General features: G+C 38.2%; 1 protein-coding gene across 2 annotated transcripts in view; it reads right to left on the bottom strand.

The window, feature by feature from the left end:
• si:ch73-63e15.2 (protein strawberry notch homolog 2) overlaps positions 1–18,022 on the bottom strand; it is a 71,155-nt gene that overhangs the window by 30,025 nt on the left and 23,108 nt on the right. The gene's annotated exons all lie outside the window — the stretch shown is intronic.

Here is an 18,022-nt window from a genome sequence, read left to right as displayed (position 1 = left end):
GCGACCGTCAAATCAGCTTCTTTTCGCTGCACTGCTCCGGCGAAATGCAGCTAATTTGACCATTAAAGTGCATTTATTAAGTAAAAGTTCAACTGAGACACACTCTGCTATAAAGTCAAGCAAACAAAGAATTGTTTTTAGGTGTTAATCTTGTTAAATTATTAAGTCCTCCCGTGCACGCTCCCGCAGCCGCCATTTGGCAGCCAATCGATTTTTGGCACAACACCGGTCCACATTTCTGGGTCGTCAGCAGTGACACATAATAGATGTGACATATTTATGAATTTTTCCAATTTATTAGACATATTTGGACTGATGCGACTTATAGGGCGGTGCGACGTGTACGGCGGAAAATACGGTAAAAACATGTTTCATATTAATGAATGTTAAGGTAAATAAGAGCACGTTCTATAATGACTTTTTATCGAGTAATCACTTCCCAATAAGGGCCTCTTTATAAAGAATTTAACGTCTAATACTTTATTTATGACTATGAAAATACTTGTAAAGCATTATTAATCATTTATATAACACTCTTTTTAAGGCAGACTATCTGCTGTACTTTTAGTAATTTCTTCAACAATTAGATTAAAAAAATAAAACACCTAAATGTTGTTACTTTTTAAAGTGCTTCCAAACATAGGAACAGCCGACATATTTACAAAGCATTAATTAATCCCTTATAAAAGGAACTTTATTGAATGTACTGTAGTACCGATTTTTTCCAACTAAAAGTGCCATTTATGTTTTAAAAATAAGGTTAGTAAATTCAGAGGTTCGCTAACAGATCCAAACTAAAAACCAATGTATCAACGGGGTAAAAAAAAAAAAAAGATACATGCTCAATATTTTACACCTTTATATTTATTGTTACCAGTGTCCAGAGGTAATTTGTGTGATCTGCCAAGACACTTTGAATGTGTACTGAAAAATAAAATTGTTATTACTGGAGCAAAAGAAAAGGTTAGCTATACGCTGTCAAACAAGCAAAACTGAACCACATTGTGTTTCTGAAAGATGGTGTAATTTCATGTAAGATCAATGAGGACTCATTTACATTAATTCATAACTGCGCACTCCTGGCATGCACAGCAATACACCACTGTGTATTTTCATCATTGCTGCGCTCATTGGAGCAACACGAACAGCGTAAAAAGTATATACGGTAATCAGATGTGTGAAGGAAAGCATATGGGACAGAAAACAAGGGAGAGGCATAAAGACAAACTGTTTCATCAGTTCAGGTTGTGCTACCTGACATTTGGCACTCTACTTGTATTCTTTCCAAGCCGTTAGCGTGCTCTTTGCTTGGCTCCCATTGGTTCTCAGGGCCCCCAGGGGCATATAGAAAGAGATAGGAAGTGAGTGATGATAGTGGTGATGATAGACAAACTAAACACAACCAGTTTTTAGGGAACTGCTTCTCCTCTATAGTAAGATTAACACTTTTCATGAATATGTCTACACTTTGACCATACAGCCCCCTCCCAAACACACACACACACCATTTCTGTAAATAATAAGCCATTGCACACACAGGATATTGTAACAATTATGGTGCCCGAGGGAGCGATGCACCACTTTCCTGTGACTTCATGTGATTGATTCAGAAAACGGTCATAAACAAATTAAAGACGCTTGAGAAACAACTTGTTGTGATATTAGCTAAACTTTGTAGAGAGAGTCCACATACTCAAGATGAGTAAACAGTTGAGTGTGGGTTGTTTAATTTTAAGCAGGATCTGAGATAATGGCCTGACTGTCAGTTTTAATATTTGTCAGCAGCAGCTTGCAAACATTTGCTCAAAGGGCTACAGTGTTCACTGTTGCTTGACAAAGCTGCTCGGGGAGGCTATGAGCAACACTTTAAATGTCAGACAAGCTCAGTATCATCCACTTTGAACGTTTAAATATGAAATCTGTTTGGGAGCTTAAAATTCAATGTTACAACGTCCAGGTGGAAACGAGTTTGATATGGTTCCTGTTTTTAAATGTAAATATGCTATGTCTTGTCATTAACATGTGGAGCAGCGAGCAGCTATTTAAACGGCCAGGGAGTGGTTGGGGATGAGGTGTTGTGCTCAAGGACACCATGACATGTGGGCATGGGAGGGAATTGAACCTGTGACTTCCTGGTTCCAAGTTGGCTGCCCTACCACTGCTCCACAGCAGCCCCTGTTTTCATGCATACAGTATGTGCACATTTTGTTCTGCTTATTAAGTCTCTTTTCATTAAGAGCAGCACGATGGATCAGTGGTTAGCACTGTTGCCTCACAGCAAGAAGGTCCTGGGTTCAATCCCCAGTTGGACCTGGGGTCTTTCTGTGTGGAGTTTGCATGTTCTTCTCGTACTTGTGTGGGTTTTCTCCTGGTACTCCGGTTTCCTCCCACAGATCAAAAACATGCATGTTAGTCTGTCTTCAGGTCCAGACCTCTTGCAAAAGAGATCTGTGATCTCAGTGGGATTTGTCTGGTTAAATAAAGGTTAATAAATAAATAATCCAAAGAAGCATATTTATCGCCTGTCACTAAAAGGTGAGCGATGTTTTCACCTCAATCTGCGTGTGTCTTCACGGTTCTGTTGGTAAGCCGTGTGTCTCATGAATCACTGGATTTGGATTTGAGCAAAACTCTCAGAAAGTAATCATACGATTGATTAACCTTTTGGGTCAATTCAATAAAAAAAGAGTTACATCGTCCGGTTCTAAAATGTGAGCACAATGTACTTTGAAACTGAGAATTACTTTTATAGAAAAAGATTATGCAGAGTATAAAGCAGTGGTTCTCAAACTGTGGTCCCCGCAAAAAAAAGGATTTTTGTTTTACAAGCACATAGATGTTTAACAATTTGTTAAAATACACCAAAATGCAGGAAATCACATTTACTTTATTCAAAATTTTCTGGGGGTGGACCCTGAGACCCCCCTCTGGCCCACCCACTATTTGCACTCCGGCATCAATCTGTTTATAAATGAGGCCCTGTTACTTGGTATGACTTCTGCTGTGATTCTGTTCAGTTTATTGTCAAGAGTTTCCTTAATAATGTGAAGAAGTGGCGATACATTTAGAATGTTCATTGTGTGAATAGGGGACCTTGAGTACATCATTTCGTTCCACCTCATGTACCACATGTGATGCGAATGACAATAAAGAACCTTGAACCTTAAAGTTTTCAAGTGGTTTTTGACGCTGTTAATTTTCTCAAAACTGTAATTTTTGGAAGTTGAAATTATTAATTATAATCATTATTATAGTTGAGGGGGTCCTAGAAACTTTTTCTCTCCTGTAAGGGGTCCCTGAACCTGAAAAGTTTGAGAAATATAGAGCACAAAGTTCAAAAACATCAGATAATAATTATCAGGTAGGATGCTGCTGACTTGGTTTAACAATGTGCTGCCACTGAGAAGCTGCTCAGACCTTTGTCAGGGCTGCTTGTAAGACGCTACTCTCTCACAGTTCATCTGAAACTGTTTCACAGGTACGCGAGGATGAGACCTGGAGCTTTAAGAGTCAACATGACGACACTGTGCAAGAACGGACCATCGTGAGAGCGATTAACCGCAGGCAGACCAAAACCTGGCTCTGCACTGTGTATATTTTTACCCTCTGACAATCAACCGACAGAGACGAACTGACCACAACATTCAATGGGTTTAATTTTCTGAAGCCTCAGCTTATCAAAGTTTTCTGGTAAAACTCTGATTATAGTTTGTTGTTCATTCCACCTCTATGTTTCTTTGCTCTTTTGTTCTTATGTTTATATGTGTGAGTGTTTGCTTCCTGTGAGCAAGACCAGGCATGATCACTGCAGGAAGATGATAAATACGTAGTAGAGACAGAGGAGTAGACCACATTCAGCTTTCCCTTTGTTCAATTTGTTTCTTTATTCTCAGTCATTTGCAAGTTGATATTTTTGTTTCCATTCAACCTTTATTTATACGGGTTAGTCTCATCGAGTCACGAGGACTCATTTACATGAGAGACCTGTTTTAGACAAAACCACAGATAAGGTGCACACAACAACAAATAAAATGCATCCATACATTTCTCATCAGTGCATGCCTTTGTTCATCATCCTGCACCCTTAACACTTTTGACTTAGAATATATACTGGCAGGTAAACACAGACTGGACAAGAGACACTATGTCACGAGAGGCTTCATTTCATGGAAGCACACATGCAGAAACACAGAGACAACCACAGACACGTGTTTCAGCACTTAAACTATATAAGTTAGCCTCAAATTCTTCATGATATGTTAGGAGAGAGATAATATTTACAATATAAATTTGATGAGACAAACACAACTTTTATTTATATCAAAGCAAATATAAGCTTAAAGGGGTGGATCGGATATTTTAGACTGGTAGACTGGGGTTATGTAAAAAGACTACGAACAATTAATCTTTGACTTGCTTTAGCTCTTTAAATGACCACATATTGGACAAATGTAGCTGAATCTGACTGTCAAGCTAATTGCTAGTTCAAGTGTGGACAAAACCAAAGTAGACTGCTGCAATCTTAAAACAACCAATGTCAAACACTGCATAGCAGTTAGAGAAAATGCTATTTTATATACTTTTATACCACTGTCAATACTGCTTTGTACAGTTATTCTGTCAGAAATGTTAAGATATTTCTACCAGAAGTGCCCCAGTCTGCACTGGAAATGTTAAAGCTAGTTGCTGCTATCATAGAATTCATTATAATGTGAAACTGAGGGGGATGTAAGTTGATAAGAGATCGAAGTTGCTTTAAAATGTCAGTTTTACACTTTGATCTTTGCAAAGTTTGGAAAAGCCGTTAGCTCATCAGTTTGGACAGAATTAAAGTATATTTTCCTCCACACTGAAGTCATTCAAAGAGCTGTCTAGAACAGGTACATTAGTAGAGGTGAGGGTTATAATCTATTTCTAAATGCACAACATCTAACAGTGGGATATTATCCATCCATCCATCCATTATCTTTAGCTGCTTCTTTCTTTTCCAGTCATGGGGGTCACTGGTGCCCATATCCAGCAGTCACTGTGTGAGAGGCGGGGGACACCCTGGACAGTCCATCACAGAGACACACAGAGACAAACGAGACAAACAACCATTCACTCTCTCACTCACACCTAGAGACAATTTAGAGTTACCAATCAGCCTAACATGCATGTTTTTGGTCTGTGGGAGGAAACCGGAGCACCCGGAGAAAACCCACGCATGCACGGAAAGAACATGCAAACTCCACCCAGAAAGGTCCCTGGCCAGGATTCAATCCGGCAACCTTCCCACAGAGAAGATTATGCACGGTGGAGCATTAGAGCTGCTGCCATAGAAGATTTTTTATTTTATAGGTTATTTTTTAAATTTTTTAAGATATTTACTTTTTTTAATTATTTTGTCGCTGAATTCCGAAAATGTATATTTATAATAGCTGAAGTTATCATAACGTGCCTGTCTTTCATAATGAACTGGAAATGCTCGATTTTTGTACAATTGACCTGCGTAAACACGATTTTAATCACGTTAGCCTTTCTGTGGCATTTTCAAAGGTAAGTAAACATCTACGGTAACTGTTGGTGCGTAGCCTGTGATGATTAATGTCTTTTGACACATGTTTATGTGCAATCTTTATTATACATAAAAATCAATCAGTATTTCTTTATTGTATGTAAAACAAACAATAATAAATTCATTTGGTAAATAAATGTTTTTGTATTTGTATTGCAGTTGTATGGTGTTTTGGATCAACATTATAAGTTTTACAGCTGCCTTCTTGTGTATATCCACAAACCTAATTAAATTGAATTATGAGCTGCCTAAATATTCATACTCCACTTGTTCATAACCTTTCCACTGAGCCCAACTATCTCTTTAAGCTGAGTCATAAGTAAAGCTCTCATTTCTGTTTTTCTTGCTAAATCTTAATCAGCATGAAACTCAGGATTTCCAGATAGATTTCTTTCCTTAGTAACTTTAAGCTTTGCTGAAACATCTAACAGAGAGTTCTGAAGAACTGAAGCACAGTTGTTAACCTGATAGTGAGGAAACACGGAGGACGGCAGCAGTTTTGTTGGTGTGAACAAATACACATCCGACCTCTGTATGGCGCTAATCAGATTGTTAAACTGAGCATAACAGAGGCAGAAGTGTTTGTCCTGCGGCATGCTTGCACCCATGGCTTCTTCATCCTCTGCACGTGGGAGTGGACCCTACCAAGTGTAGAAAATCTACAATTCCAGCTGTCCTGATGACAATCTTCTTCCATCAAGCACAAATAAAGCCTCACACTCATAAAACTACCAATCCTGTCTTTCTCTTCTCATACTTTTACATGTTTTTATTTACTTTTTATTAGATTTTTTTGCTGTCCACTGAATAAACGTCATTCAATATTCAAATATTTTCTGCAAAAACGTTTTCAGGTTATTGAATCTGTCATGAAGGCTTGAATGCATTTTATTCTATAGCTTTGTATACTCAGTTTGTGTGAGTCTGCTTTATTGTACACAGCAAAACACGAGAAAGCCCATGGTCATGTTTGGTTCCCTGTCATTTCTTCACTCTTGTGTGTGTTTTTTAATCATGGCCTTGTTCCTCTTTCATTTCAGTTTCTTTTCTGCCAATTATGAAACAACTATCGTGTCTTCAACCTACACCATCTCTTTTCATTGCAGTCTATAATATGGACAGTGGGTGAAGACTCAGGGCAGACATCCTCATAGAAAACGTCATGTTTGTATGAACAGTAAACTGTGTTTGAGTGCGTGAGTAATATGGGTTTTCTGCCTGACGATAATTAACATAGGCACAATGAGGTGAACGGCAACAAGCTTCACAAGATGCCTGCAGAGCTGCAGTGTTGATTGTTTTGTAACCAAAGCTGTTAATTATTAGCTGTAAAAATAAAAAAAGGAACATAAACACTAATTAAAAATCTTTTACCTGGGTAATTACTGGCGCTAATGTGGTTCTTGTGTGATCAGTAATCTTTGTCACACATAAGAGGATTTCAGTAGGAAAAAGAGCAAAGACAAAAGTGCAACAAGAAGGCCTATTGCTGCTCAACATGGAAGAAATGGGCAGCAGCCGGTCCTGATACAAAGACTACAGTGACACTAAGTACGAAGTGGTAACTGTGATAAGCTCAGGCACAACTAAACATGAACATCCACCAGCTTTAACCCTTGGTTAAAAAAAACTTAATTTTTCTGGCACTCTTTGTTGAGGAATGCTGCACTTCCCTTAAACATGGGAAAAACATAAATCAAATTAAGGACACTTTCTTGATTTCTGGTTTATTTCCTATTTTCAAAGTTCCTAAACTTCATTGTTAACTAACTGTTATTTAACTAACATATTTAGATAGCCACATTTCTTCTTCTGCATATTTATCATCAACCAATGAACAGTGAAGGCAAACAGTAATGAGTCTCTGTGTGTGTGTGTGTCCGCAAGTGTGTGTTCATGTGTCTATTACCAAAGTATTTCCTGAACCACAGGATAATTTTTAATGAAAGATACGCAAAGTAGTGATTGGATGTACAACTATGACTGATTAATGTTTGGAATCAAATTCATTTAAGATACTACAGCCAACTGACTGTAAAACACAGAAATGACTACAGGCATACCTTTGTCAAAAGTACTGACCTAAATTTTGGCATATTAGCTCAAAGTGTTTTCAAACACACATTCTACGAGACAACAGCTCTTGCAATTTTGTTGCACAGTATTTAGAGTTAACTCTCTCTGTTAGCAAAGTAGCTCATGAACCATTGGATGGACTTTCATAAAAATGTTGTAAATTTTATCACGTGTTACTGAGAATAATTCCAGTGTTTCCCCTACCATTATACAAGTGGGGCGCCCCCGCCCCATCAACAGAAACGAGTGCCCAGCCTAACACCTCCCCCCCAACCCATTGTTGACAACTGACAGTATTGATGTAGCGCAGGGTGCAATACAAACACGCTAACAAAAGTGCTACTGACGTTACCCCCCCCACACTCCGATAAAAACTGCCAGCAACGTAGCGCTAAGCTAGCAGAAATGGGTCCAGATGACATGATTTAACCATTTTTGTTAATTCAGCACAGTTTTTTTCAGATCGGTATCGTCCGATACTAAACAGCAAGTATCGCTATCGGATCGGAAGTGACAAAAGTGGATTGGTGCATCCTTATAAAATATGACGAGCGCCCCGCAAAGGGAACTAGGGGAAACACTGAATTCATAACACATGCTTGGTGCATGGCATCTTGTGGTATCACAATAAAATCACACATTTGTTTTCTAGAGTGATGTGCAATTCTTTATTAAGAGCTAGGTCTTTATTTTGTCATTGATAACAGAATATGTTAGCATCTTCCAGGGGCATGGCAATCCACCATTCTGGAATATTCTTCCACTAACTTATTGGGAGAATTGATTTATTCTACTTTTATTTTATGCTGACTATTAAAAAAAGCAAATGTAGGGTCAGGACCAATGATTGTAGACCAGACCCACATCCTGTTAGACTCAGTAACCTGCTTGAGTGCAGGGTTAAAATCCAAGGGTTTGGCCAGGCCAGACTCAGGGATTCCCCCTCCTACATGCTGCCAGCTTAACTGCTAAACCAAAGCCAGGAAACAAGTCACCCTGCACACCCACTCAAACACACACACACAGACTCCTCAAGTGACCTTAGTATGTTTACATGAGCATATGACCTTTTTATTCACTCAGACTTCTTAGCTCAATCCACCTTGTTTTTATTTTATCCCATTTTTTTTCCTGGACTTTGAACATGTTTTTTTTGTGGTCCCAGGTTTCCCACACAATTCTGCTACAATAACACGGACTCCTAAACTCAACATTTCGTTAATAATAATCAGCATGTACCATCAATAGTGTTGTCATAACATGAATGTTATTATTATGAACCAATGGTTGTGGATAGTTTACACACAAATACCAAGGGTTGACAAAAAACGGTTTACAGTTGTCCGAGACGACCTATTTTTGTCTCAGACAACCAGGTCTCGCCTTGATGTTGTCCGGTGGGCAAACAAGTGAAACAGACATGGATCAAAGTTCTCTGTTGCCGCAAAGGATTTTCATCATCCGTAAAAATTAACGGGGGGAAAAAAAAAACGTGTTTTGCTGTGGCCTTGTTAAAGCCGTCCAATCTAATGACGATACATAGACTAAACTGGTGCTGCCAAATAAAGAGAACCAGAGCCACAGTTTGACCCAATCAGAGCAGAAAAAGGGGGTCTTGCTGTCAGATACCCCCAAAGAAGATTTCACAACTTAAGAGACAGACTGCAGGTGAGAGCACTGATCAGTGTTTCCTGGTCTATTTTCCAAGGAAGACACACCTCTACCCTAACCAAAGGTGATGACATGTAATAAATAATTAAACGTATTTGCATGTGACTAATTCACAGCAGCCCAGGGAGATACCCGAACTGATACACCACCACCACCCAACCCTCCTCCCGCACCGTGCCCTGACCTCCCTGGGACTTTAGTATCTAAAATCTAATCTTAAATTAAATGTTAGTATGTTCTGAGTGTCATCATCATCATACAGACACGTGCAACTTGCGCATGCGAGACTAAACTTCTGGCCTTCAAAGGAGACAGCGCAGCAGCAGGAGTGCCCTCAGCCTGTTTCAGTTTCTCTCACGGTGAAAGAGGCTGTGTCTGCTGCTATAGTTCTTCTAATAAAACAATAGTAATGCTAAAAGACAAATATTTATGCCCCAAATTATAACAAAGATATGTGTGTCTCAGTTTACCCCACCCTCAAACAAAGCTCGCTCTCTCTCTGTGAGAGAGTCAGTTTCAGGTGTTGTAGTTTATCCTATATATTATAACGAAAATCAATTTTACACTGCGTTTTAGAAATAAGTTGTTGTGGCTGATTGGATGTGCTAAGATTGCTTATATTTAGAAACATACTGAGAGCAGTAATTGAACTGTGATAAATACAATTTAATGAATGATTAAATATAAAAAATAAATAGTACTAAATGACTACATGAGCTGAAAGCTTGTAAATATAATCCCTTTGAATGACGTAATCCCTTTAGAGGAGAGGTCCGTCATTCTGCCAAAAAAATTAATAAAAAAATTATACTCTGCAAAAGACTTCCTGTGCTATAATTTTTAACAGTATATCTGATAACCCCTCAACTGACAACACTGAAATGATATAAATGCTTTGATAATCTCTAGGTGGAGAAAAAAAATTCAGTCAAAAGATTTTTTCTGCTTTAATCCCTGCGAGTGCCTCTCTTGCAAAGTCTGAGGAGGAGGAAGAGGATGAGAACAAGGAAGTTCCACTCGAGCAGCTCCTGAAAGACTCAGTAGCTTTGAAATTCCAAGAGGTCCACAAGATGGCTGACTGAGAACATTTGTATATACAGTAATCATTTGGTAAACTTTGTATATAGTGCAATATACTAAGTCAATTTCATTTTTCTTGAGATTTTTGATCTTTACCGTAAAGGTTGTCGACAAACAAACATTTGGGTGGACAACTAGATGTTGTCAAGAGGTTGTCAGCTGAACAACCTGGAAAATGTCCTTATGTCAACCCCTGCATAAATGTTGTAGCTCACCATACTCTTCCACTTGGGTGGTTCCACTTCAATTTAATCTCAGTCCTCTACCAGAGGACCGGGAGCTTGAGGGTTCTGCGCAGCATCTTAGTTGTTCTAGGACTGTGCTCTTCTGGACAGAGATCTCTAAGGTTGTTCCTGGGATCTGTTGGGACCACTCTTCCAGCTTGGTGGTCACAGCACCAATGACCACTGGGACTACTGATACTTTGACTCTCAACAACTTCTGTATTTCCTCTTTCAGCCCTTGGCATTTCTCATGCTCCTTCTTCGATACAGTCACTTGGGAGTGCTACATCTATCACCACAGCTTTCTTCTCTTGCTTGTTGACCACCACAATGGTTAGCCGTCACCTGTTTGTCAGTCTCCATCTGGAAGTCCCACAGTATCCATTCAGTGTCCTGAGATGACTTCTGTTGTGACTTGGCGCTATATAAATGAATTGAATTGAATTGTATCAGACAGTCAATAACAGCTTGTTGCTTTTAAAGCTAGGAATTTTTCTATGCTTTCCTGTATGTTCTACAAAATAAAAGGATGCCATGCCAAGTGTACTGGTGAGCAGGTTCAAAGAATGGTCCATTAAGTTTTGCACACACACACACAAGAGCCTGAAGCTTCCAGGCTGATTACTGGAAACAAGGAAAACAAGTTTCTGTAACATACTGGACTCCAACAACAAAAAGAAAGAAACAATTAAAAATACAACCATCTCCAAGGAGCATTTAAATAGCAAATAGAAACAGACACGATTAACTGGTGACAAGTAGAGAGCAGAGAAGAAGAAATACAGAAAAAGAGAGAATGAACCACAGCAGGCTAGATATCATCTGTTGTTGATTTTGTTTGAGCTAGAGGAAGGCACCTACAGAAGAATCCCAGCATGATGAGCTGGCATTCATATGGGCACGTTTTAATAAATTAAACTGCATCTTTAACAAAATGGGAATGGGGCTACAACAGTCTGATATTCTGTATTGTTAATGAATAAGGATACTTTCACAGCCTCATGATAAATATATTGAACTAAAGCAATAAAATCAATATTTGCTGTAAGCATGTTCTGTCTCTGCAGGTTATTTGAAACACCCTGGAAATCTGTCTTTGTCAGATAATCTCAGTACGGCTGCCACAGATGGTATAGTTGATGTCATTAATTATGATAATTTATAAAAAAAAAAATAGTTGACGCATGATTATGACTATCTTTTAATTTTTTTTAAACCAACCAACTGAAATAAGAACTGCTACCCCCTGCAAGTTTTAAATCACATTTTGAGTGCATGTTCACTGTTTCTCTGTTGTGCAGAGTTGTGTTCCCCTTTCGAGAACAGTTCCCCCACCAGCTTTGCTTCATTTTCTTTTTGACCTCTGTTATTCTAGCAAAGGTATTTACTCAGTAAGTAAAATGCAAAAAGAAAATATCTTGATCTTTTTGTGACCCTTTTTTGTTTGCTGTCCCAGGAAAAACATGTCTTGGCTGGAAATTTACTATGTGGTCAAATTGATCTCATCAGGGGAGACTACCTGATCAACTAACTGATAAATTAGTCAACGAGTTAACAAGATAAAAGGTAGTTAAAAGTGGTTGCCCTGAAACCCAGGAAATAACAAAAGTGTTGATGCATTTTATATGTGAAACTAAATGCTTATTTTCAGTGGTGGGCAGGCAGGCATGGTTCTGCTAATCAGCTAACAGCTAATAGCAGAACTAACTTTGGAAACAGTTGGTGGACCAATTAGCTTCTGATAAATTGATATCCAGTAACTTTAAGTCAGCTAACACTTTTTGAACACCTCTCCCCACCCTCCAAAAAGCATACAGGAGAATGGGGATTCACATGACACAGTGCTATGCTATGCTAAACAAAGCTAAGCTATGCACAGCAAGGCAAAGCTAGGCCTCGCCTGGTGATGTCACCCTTAAGTCAGTGTTTTCCTATGTTCTGGAAAATGAAAGGATGCTATGTCAAGTGTCCTGGTGAGCACATAACCATCATGTCGAAGAAAGGTCTATATGCAGGTACTATCAACTGCCTTCACAGTGCTTTCCCCCTTATCCATACCTGGAACAACCTCTGACTCATGCTGTCAGTTTACAGCCAATAACAGACTTCATCATGAATGCAACAGCAAACCTGAACAGGACATTAACAAAAACAACCCATTTCCACACTCAGAAGCATTGTAATTGGTCAGAAACATTGCACACGTAATTCCTAAAAGGTTATCCAGCATCCTTTGAAGAACACTATCTCTCTGGGATGTGAATCTCACACATTTCACATATTTTTGCTTTAATCTGGGGCATACAAATATTTGTCTTTTAATCAGAGTCAGAGTCAGAGTTTCTTTATTGTCATTCGCACCTCATGTGGTACATGTGGTGGAGCGAAATTATGTACACAGGGTCCCAGTTACATCCACCAATAAAATGTATAAGAAAAACAGTAATAACATCTAAGATATGAACTAAGAAAAACATCAACTAAATATACACTAAGCACTCATAACATAAAAACATTGAACATCAGCACAAACATGAACATGAGTCTGTGTGAGCAGACTGTGTGGTAACAATGTTTAATTATAATAACTAAATTAGCAGAAATACGAGTCGAAAGGCTGCGCGCTGCAGTGACGCTCTCTTTCTCTCTCTCCCGAGGTGCAGAGAGCTCTGTCTCAACTGAAGGACTGATGACATTAGTTGTGTCCGCCTGCTCGCGGGATTAAACAACAAACAGATTTATTACCAAAAGAATACTGATGATGAAGAATAGCGACTTTGGAATTTGCTTAAAAAAAGTACCTAACCACAAAGAGGATCGCTAAAGTAAGTCATGATGGTAAATGACACGAGGGAGACGTCCGACAGACATTGAATGCATCACTCGGCTTCAGCACAGCAGAGTTCTGCTCTGCCTCTTTTGGTTCTGATTCATCAAAATCCTGAAAGCTCACCTCTGAGCGGGACATTGACGCTTTGCCTATGATTTATGAACCGTTTAGAGTTGTGTTCACCTACAACGTTGTCACATTTCAGACAGTCTTACAGTGTCAGCGACAGTAGTGAATGATAAAAGTTGGTGGTTATCAGTTAGCATTACCTCCCGCAATTTTCTTAATCTGTTTTAGCCCTTTAGCAATGGCAAAGCTAACTTTTTAGTTAGCTGTGCTCACCGCTGCTTATTTTCCCTAAGAGCTTAGATGGGAGAGCTGTGTTGACACATGATAATGGCACAGTTAGGCAGAGCATGAAATGTTTGCAAAAGGGATGACCTCTGCCATTTAGTCACACAGAAAACATTATTTAGGTTTTTAAGTCTGACATTAGATATGCAAGTTTTTTTCTAAAGGGAACAAACAAAGAGCTGTGAATTTTTAAATGACCTTAAAGAACCTATAAAACCTAGCTCTCTTTGATTTGTGGTGCACACCCGCATCTTCACACACCTGTGGCTGAAGGGCGAACCTCGAACTGTGGCTCAAAATGCTGATTTTGCTGCTCATAATTCCCAGTAGGCCTGTCACGATAACAATTAATTGTCTCAGAAATTATTGTGATAAATGCTAATATTGTTTGAAATTTGACAATAATTAGTATAAAGTAATTATTGTTAAATTTAAGAAGAAATGATGGTTACATTTTTTTTTTGATTGTAGTACATTTTTTTGACCACCGGATAGTAGTATAAGACTGTTTGAACCGAAGGATGGCTAGTGAGGGAGTGAGCAGCTTGTCTCTTTAAGAAAAATGGGAGGGAGGCCCCTTGATGTGACATGGGCTGTCTCTCCTTCCTTTTTGTCGGTTCTGAAAATGGTGGACGCTCTGTGTGGTTTGAGCTCTTTAGCATAGTAGCATTTTTCACACAAATGTTTTAATTAAAAAAATCAGTAAACAAGTTCTCATCTTCTTCTTGCAGAGAAAAACAACTTTTTACACCAAGGCACAGGTTTCAACCGTGAATTTTGGAGCTTCGACAAGACGGAGGTTTATTCCCAAGGTCGGCCTGTTAGCTTAGCTCGCAGCTTAGCTTCTCAGCTTAGCTGCTTTTAACAATCCAAAAACGTGATTTTGGATTGTTAAAATGAATTTAAAGAGAAAAGAGAAAGGTAGGGGTCAGTGAAGAGCACCGGAGTTGAGCTTTTTGTCATCCAGTGTCTCCAGCAGAAAGAGAGAGACATGAAAAAATGATAAAGCCGATAAATAAAAATGAGGTTGATAATTTTCATTTATCATGCAATTAACTGATTTATTATTTATTGTGACGGGCCTAATTCCCAGTGTTTGGTTCATAGCCAAAAATAAGATTTAAATTAGCAACATTTTTGTTTTACAACCGGCTGACTGTTTGACATTGGCTCTCAGACAAAACTAAAAGTATTTTCTATCAGCTTAAAAGAACAGTTTAAAAGTAAAATATACAAAGATTATCAAGTGAGCATCCTTCAGAGATTTTGAGACGTGCTCCAGCATTTACTGAATCTGGTAAAGGAAGCAGCAGTCCAAAAGAAACGACGCAACATCTCACTGAGGCTGAAAGCAAACTGAACAACTTTGATACTTTAAAGAAATCTCAAGCTGTTTTAAAAACACTTTAATAACTTAACTGTTAACAACACAATTCAGTTGTACTAATTTTACTTTTAATATTTTTGTTTTTTTCTTAACAATTACAAGGATAAAAAGAGAAAAAAGACGAGGGCACAGAGAAGGAAACGTTTTACATGCAACAACAAAAAGCATAAATGTAATCCCAAAATTATTTTAATACAAACACTAAAATAAAACTTGATACTCAATATCATGCATGATACAATAAAATATCTATAATTCAGGATGACAGATCACAAAGCATGTGTTTTTAATCAAAGACAAAAATTATGGAGCACAAACACAAAACCTACACCTAAATCAACGTTAATGCATTCCTCTTAAACGTTTTATCATCTTAACGTGATTACTAAATAATTATTATTTTATGTTCAACAGACAAATATTCTGATCTATGACCTGAGTATAGTGAACAACTTTATACAGGGGTCAAATATTTTGAGTTTTATTGTGATTTCAGTCTCTTTTAGTCTGATGAGATAATTCCTGCCTTCAATTATCTGCTGGCGCGCACACACACACACACACGCACGCACGCACGCACGCACGCACGCACGCACACACACACACGCACGCACGCACGCACACACACACACACACACACACTGCACCTGATGACTGTGTTTTATGGGTCATGCTGTCATTGGGCTGCACGAGTGTTGTCTGTTTAAAGCTTCTAGTCGAGTCAGCAAACTAGTTTTCTCAGAAAATGTTGGGTCACGAGGAGAGCGGAACAGAACATTTACCGTATTATTTTTCCCAATATTTTTAACTCTTCAGTCTTTTGGTGTCGGAATAGGCAGATCTTTAAGTTTTGTCAAATAATACTTGTTGATTCTACAACTTCACAATGAAAACTTGTATTTGTCGTGTTGAAGAAGGGTTTGTACGATTGTAAACATATTATCTGAATTGTTATTGCGGCAGTACTGAGGTAATGCGTGCTCCAGTATTACATTATTGTTATTAGCACCATTAACATTCCATTCTACTTTAATCACACAACACAGGCAGATATAGATATAGTCATTTGCTTCAGGTGTAATTATAAAATATGGTAAAACTGAAAAATAAATAAAAACCTTAGCGTCTACATCCGGCACACCTGCACAGTGAGCTGTAAAATAGTAAAAAGGTCATAAAGCATGACAACATAATTCCATTCTACAGCCTTGATAAATATTAAGACAACTTATTCGAGTTTAATTTGAATAATTTCCTTCTGTTTGGCTGTTAGTAACATAAAGCACAATTCGTCTACATTTTATAAAAGGTTCTGAGTCGACCTGGAACAGATCAAACCATCTCTGTTGGTCTCAATTATCTCACAAATTAACGTTCAACTAAAATCTATTTTTCGACATGATTTAGCCTTTTTTAGTGAATTTTTCAAACTCAACAATTAAGCTTCAAAATATCATTTTTTGACCACCCTTCTCCATATTTTATACAAGAAACAGATGCATACACTTTGAAATCATTCATTCTGTATTCCCGTGTGTTAAAATGCATAAGCTCTTGCATAAAAATACTATTACTGTAATAAATAATAGTGCCTTAGTTTTGTATATTATTTCAAAATAAAAGTCGTAATAGATTCTGATGTTGGAATATTTTTCTGTCAGCGCAAAAACATTTCCGCACTAAAGTGAAAACCCGTACAATCTTCATCTACAAACGTAGACTTGCACTTTGACATTGTCGTATTCCTGCAGCTGCTGTATGATGTTCAGTCTTATGTTGCAGGTTGTTTTAGAGAAAACTGCAATGAATAGTTTATCTAACACCACCTCAAGTTTTTCTAAATTGAAACCTGGCATTTAGGGTTTGACATCTACAGTGCGGCATTCACAGAAGAAATGGTTAACCCCGGCACACAAGCAGGGTTCCAACATTAAGCTCTTTGTTTCACAGAATGAAAACACTGCTTAGCTCACACTTGTGCTCTACACAGACCACCCCCCACCCAATGCTTCTCACTCAACCACTCCATTATTGTTTATGCACTTCCCGTAAGACTTGCACGCATAGTGTCATGCTTAAGGTTTATTGCAATATCAGGAAACTGATGACATGTGCCCACCAAAAGGCTGCACTCGTTTGCTTTCAGCCAGGTTCAATTCAATTTGAGATGAAACAACAGCAAACACACACACAAGGAAAAATAAAAATGCTTTGAAAGAGATGTGCTTGACTTGTCGAATTCTGTCTCACGAAGCCTAACAGGATCCAGTTAAAGTTGTTTTTCACAATAAATAAATTTATTTGCGGTTTTTAATGCATAACACTGAAAGGTATTTTATCGTGGCAAGAAAAGTATAGGGTGAATGACTGAAGCAAGGAAAGCTACTTCTTCACACAGTTGGTTATGTTTTAAAGAATAATCTGATTCATTTGTAGAAAATTACACAATAGCACTTTTTTTTTTTTCAAACTACTAATGTGTAATTGATCAATGAACTATAATTGTTCATTAAATCAAACTAGTTTAAACGAGTGTTGTGGAACGTGTCGACGCTAAGTGAAAAAAAAAAAAAACGCAGACAAATTGATCACGATCAACTTAATCAGAAACTCAATGGAAACACAAGTTCTGCTCCACAGAAGTCTTTGAGAATGAAAGAAACATCAACCCAATGTTTGGCTAATAAATGATGATAATAGAGCCAGTAAGAGCAAGGAAGCTCTGTTTACGGACAACGATGACGAGAACATTTAATAGTCAACCAGAAAACCAACAAGGGTGTTATGCAGCCTGACAAGATATCAGGTTTTACCACTTTTGGGAAGACGACAAGGAGTGGGAG

The sequence above is a fragment of the Nematolebias whitei genome, chromosome 3 (genome assembly GCF_014905685.2).
Source record: "Nematolebias whitei isolate Nwh7 chromosome 3, NemWhi1, whole genome shotgun sequence".
Classification (NCBI taxonomy): Eukaryota; Metazoa; Chordata; class Actinopteri; order Cyprinodontiformes; family Rivulidae; genus Nematolebias; species Nematolebias whitei.
The sequence above is the reverse complement of the archived record's forward strand: the minus strand, read 5'-3'. Positions and strand labels throughout refer to the sequence as shown.